Below are 6,000 nucleotides of genomic sequence, written 5' to 3' on the forward strand. Positions count from 1 at the left end.
GTCTGATTCAACATAGACATTATTATTAATTATTATTATTATTTATTCATTATTATTATTATTATTATTATTATTATTATTATTATTATTATTATTATTATTATTATTATTAATGATAATAATAATAATAATAACAATAACTGTATATTGTCTAGTATATTCTATAATAGTATACTGTATAGTCAGTATAGCGCTGCATTGTAGTTTTGTGTGAATATCCCTCATTTTACTTTTTGTATATTCCATATTTTCTTTACTATATATCTGAATCTATGCATGACCTAATATATGACACATAGGCCTAACCTACCAGTGCTGTACTTTTGATTTCTTCATTGTGTGTGTGTGTGTGTGTGTGTGAGAGAGAGAGAGAGATTAAAAGAAAAAGTCGGGAAGTGGAGAGGGAGATAAATAAAAGAATATAGAGGAAGAACGAATGATACAAAACTATGTGAGATAAAAACAGGAAAAGAATAACTGAAAGCAAGAAGGGAATCATAAAAAAAAATAAAGCTACACGAGGCGTGTTGTGTAAAAGGGGCGACCTGTCATTTTAATAGCTTTGAGATAATCACATTTATGTGTTAATGAAAAACTTGAAACAAAAGTCATTCGACTACCTAAAGGAAATCACCATTATAGCAAGAATTAGCCTTCCGTTCAGGGTGAAAAAGATTGTTGGAGCTACGTGTTCAGAAATTCTAGGTTTTGGGACATTCCTTTTGTATTGGATTACTAATGGATTGGTTTTGATGTTTCTTATCACTAAAGGTAACTTTCATCAAGGGATATTTGATTATATTAAAGAAAAATAACCCAAAGCCTAAAAAATAGAACCTATGAGTCTCATAAAAAAAGGTCAGTTTCCCTCCATGGTGTATGTTGAAAATATAGGTACAGAAGGATACTGACTGCGTGACGTCACAGCCCCCCCCCCCCCCCACCGGGCGAGTTTGACTGAATAATCACGCAACTTTAGCCTTATGAATCACCCCCTATAAGGTCGCCTCTTCCTTAGCTTGCCTCACCACATGATTCGGCAAGAATTCAGCTGTAGGTGTCGTCTGGCGATATCTGGCTTTCTTGACCCCCGGCCCATTCTTGAGACTTTTTCACCTCCTACCCGTGATCTGCCAGAGCCTTCTTTCTTGCTCATATGGTTCTTAACCTTTTCGGAGGCGCCGAACCCTAACGAAAATCTCTGCACAGTAGGAAGAAAAAAAAACATACAAGTGGAAGAAAAATTGCTTCAAAGTTCTAGAGTATATTAATTTTGGATAATACAAAGAATGGATTCCACTTTAATTCATAAAAATCTGAAAGAAAATTTGCTTAGAATTCAATTGCAAAATTGCAGTTTTTTGGGAGGGTCTTCACCGAACCCCTGAGACTGGCTCGCCGAACCCCTGGGGTTCGGTCGAACCCAGGTTAAGAACCACTGCACTAGATGAACCAACACTATTTTTCATTTTGTCACTCATCAAGGACAACTCGCGTTAATTTAGTCACAATTACGAGATCTTCAGTTCATTAGGAACATTTCCCTAGCTGCTTAGCGTTCTTAAAACGTCCTTTTCTCGACAAAATATTGACAAATGGCATCGTTTCACTTGTCTAATGATGACGATGTTTTCATATCGGAAAGTTCTTACTTAGGTATCCTACAATGATGCTTTGAAATGTTTTGTGGTGCAGCAGTAACACAACAGTAACCTCGTGAACTACATCCACCCCCACCGCGGCTTGCGCGGGACCCTCGATTCTTGTGAAGAATTGGGGGGAATTGTAGGTACAAGTGATGCACACAACCACTGGGCATCCCAATGTCTGTAGAAATTTCAAACTATATATTAGTAGAAAATAAGGAATATGTCGATAGTAATCTAATTACTGAGGGGGGAGGGTGTTACTTTGGGCCCCAAACATTCCCAGCTTGAGCCACCAGCTAGAAGACGACCCGACACTTTGAGTAGTTCTGCTCACAGAGGAGTGATATTAACTATGAAGTGCTGATCGGCCAGTCCACTAATTCTGTTGCATATACCAGTGTTGTCCAAACTGGGGTCCGTGTACCACTGGGGGTACACTGCATAGATCAAAGGGGTACGTGAAAAGACGATGAACACACACACACACACACACACACCAGAAACTTCCCATTTTCTATTAAGGAAAAGAGACGGGCACCTAGGAATACCATCGCATCATGTTGAAGTATCACGTTGACATTTTCTCATTGCAGACAATGAACACATATCTAAGAAATAAACCTCAGTGAGGCCTTGTGTTTGTTGGGAGACAGTGACCTTGTGGAAACGAGTTCCGATAAGAGTCCCTTGATAGTGGGTGATGATAGCGTCTTATCGCCAAGGATCCGTGTTTTCCAAGGCTTTTTATCTGTGGACTAAGTAGATTGTAGGAATAGATATTAGAGCATCATTGCTAATGGATACATGTAGCAAAATTGGCCTAGCATATTGTTAAGTATTATAAATAAGTGTTTAGACATTACAATCAATGTACTTCTAGAAATGTTTAATCACATCTCATCATTATCCGATAACAGAATAGTTGCAAAGTCATTTAAATACGCACGTGATAACCCTGTTAATTAAGCTGTCGAGGAGGAGTTAAAGGTAATGGTAAAGTCGGGAACATAGCCCAGCAGGCTTCTTCAAAGTACGGCCGGGCAGCACCCCAGCATCAAGTTGCAATAAACTACTCATTGAGTCTTAAAATATACATTACTAAATACCAGATGGTGGGAGGCACACAGCTTAGTTCTCAGGTTGGTCTCTCAAAGGGCTTCAAATCAAAGGCTTAAAATAAAATGGAGTCGCAGTTAAAAACAAAAAAAGTTTGAAGACCACTTTATATGCAATGGTGGACGGTGTCTCAGCTCTCAGCTCCGTCTCTGTGCCATTTGAGTGTGTTATTAAAGATAAAGATGGAGGCAGTTGCTGTAGCTGCGAGTGTGTGTGGCGAACTTAAATTCCTTAACCCGGGACACGATAAAGAACATTCCAAGAGACTGCCGCCCCATTATTAATCCGCTTCAACGAAAATCCTTCCTAAGTATCTTTAAAGTAGGGTAATTGGACATTTATTAGGGAAACTTTTTGGTAATTTAAGGTAGTGCATCTTTCATTTCCGACTCGTTGAACTCGGGATTTAATAAAAAGAATTCGATATTTTCCACCTGATAAGAATTAAACACTGCTATTTACTTATTCACTTGATATACTCATTAGTATTATTTACATTTATGTGTCTACATTGATCCACTATCCCCAGCTGTGTGGCGGAGCAGTAGTGTGTAGTGTGTCATCAGATATCGTATCAGATTTTGTCATTCTGCACCGCTATTGCAAGTTCATATATTATGCATAAATAAAGTGTATGTGGAATTTAATTTATGTACACCTTTATTCTGATTTTGGCATGTTATACCTTTCTGGAAAGCTCTATTTCTAAGGCTGTCCAGAGACCACCTATCAACCCGGACTCTATTCTCTAGGACCAAAAGATGAGCTGGAGGGCACCATGAGCCAATGCAAGATGGCGCCACTATAAAACACTGGACCGACCATCAGGATCCACCGGGAAGAGCTACCCCGGCGCAATAGGCCGCAAAATAAAAAAAAAAAAAAAAAAAAAAAAGACCGACAACGTATTGAAATTTCAGGTAACTTTTTTTTTTAGTAGATCCGTTTTTAAGGGCTTTAGAGCCAAAATACTTAACCGAAGCTAAGTCCTTATACAGAAAAGCTAGCGATTAGCGGTTAGCGTTAGCTTCCAGTAATTTCTTTATCAGTTTAGAAATTTAGCGTAAGCGAAGCTAACTTTTTAGTTTGTGGATAACCAATAAAGCTGACCCTACACGATCGATATTATTGCGCAATATTCCGTATTGTACAATATTATTGACAGTGAAGGGGCGGTATTGAAGAATGACACAATATATTGAAGACATCAAAAAGAGTTTGATATCTTATTGCACAATACGAATATATTGAGTAGTGTGAGGGTAATATTGCGCAATTCCGATTAAAGCAACATCAATGTCCGTCAGCTGTCTCTCTGAAATCCTTCACACGACTGCCGATATTGCGCAATAATATAGAGCTGTGTTGGGGGAAACAAATATTGCACAATAAAAATGAGTCAATATATTGTGCCAATAATATTGATCGTGTAGGGTCCACTTTACCGAAGCTAACTTTTCGGGTAGCGGTGCCCACCACACACATATATATATATATATATATATATATATATATATATATATATATATATATATATATATATATATATATATATATATATATATATATATATATATATATATATATATGACGCCCTGTATCTTGATGGGGGACACACGAGTCATTACTTTCAAGGCCTACGATCTTTTGTTTCCGGCGTGGCGGCGATCAGCCCACTGGATGGATGCGTGACGCTCATGATCATTTTTATCACAGTGTTGGTTCTTTTTCAAAGGTATTTTTTTTTCCATGCGTATGCTACCTTATTAGTATATTTTCTAAGGTCAAGTGATAAGTTTAGAATTGAAATTTAAAGTCAGCATATGTTTTAATCGCAAATGTTAAACATCTGTTGATACTACTAATATTTGAAATATGGCTTGATGCTGGTAATATGGGCTACCCTATCAGGTGCAAATATGGGCTACTTTACCAGGTGGTAATATGGGCTTCAGCCATCAGTAAGAAGACAAGTAACAGTGGTCGGAAGAGAGCTGGGGCGTGTCTCCTAACAGTAAAACCTGACAATAAGTCACTAAACGAATCTCTAAAGAAATCAAAGGGGAGAAACCGAAGAAGAGTTTAGATTTTTTATTCAAGAAAGAGCAGACCAAAAAAAAAGCTCCAATAAAAAATAAACAAGTTGGTAATAAAGTGTATACAGAAGATTCAGACAGTGAACCTGGTGCAGGTATTTTACAGGACGGTGACAGTGAAACAGTGAGATAGAAATTAATGTTGAGACACAAAAGCCAGGAGATGAAGATGCTGCCTGCCTTTTCTGACAGGATATTCTCTTCCCAAATGAACACCACTGATGTTTTTCACTGTGTTAATACAGTTTCTCGAAAGGATATTCTCTGATGACAGAAGAGGTGAATTGTTGGTTTACTGTATGATGTGTTCACTGTGGGCACACAATGAATGTGCAGGAGCTGAGATGGATGCATAAGTGTGTGACTATTGTAAATAATATGTTAAAAAGCTTTTTTTTTTTCTTTTCTTTTAATATTACAAAATAATACCGAAACATTTTATTACAATACTAAAAGAGGAATAAGTTTTCCTTCATCTGTGATTACTTATGGCTGTGTATGAAAAAAAAAATCAGTGAAGGGTACCTGTGGCATTCAGTTTCTTCACCCTTAACCCTTTTATATGTACCATTAAATATATCTTATATAGGCAGCCCGTATTTGCACCACCATTTAACAAACAGTGATTTTGAGTAATTGAATAAAAAAGGATTTGGACAGAAAAATATAATGATTATTAAGGACGTTGCATGCTTAGCGTATAATAAACATAACATATTTTGTAATGCAGATCATATTTTCTTTAACCGCCGTTAAAACTCAAAGATATCTGAAGAAAAAAATGGTAGCCCATATCTGCACTATTTTCTCTATATATATATATATATATATATATATATATATATATATATATATATATATATATATATATATATATATATATATATATATATATATATATATATATATATATATATATATATATATATATATATATATATATATATATATATATATATATATATATATATATATATATATATATATATATATATATATATATATATATATATATATATATATATATATATATATTCAATTATGTAAGAAGGTTTGTAAGAGCGTGTTTGTCACCGCGTAGGTGGGGGAGATTCAGTCAACATTGAGCCGTATCAGCATCAGCATTACTTGGCCGTTAT

This window comes from Eriocheir sinensis, chromosome 32, assembly GCF_024679095.1.
Source record: "Eriocheir sinensis breed Jianghai 21 chromosome 32, ASM2467909v1, whole genome shotgun sequence".
In the NCBI taxonomy this organism is placed as follows: domain Eukaryota; kingdom Metazoa; phylum Arthropoda; class Malacostraca; order Decapoda; family Varunidae; genus Eriocheir; species Eriocheir sinensis.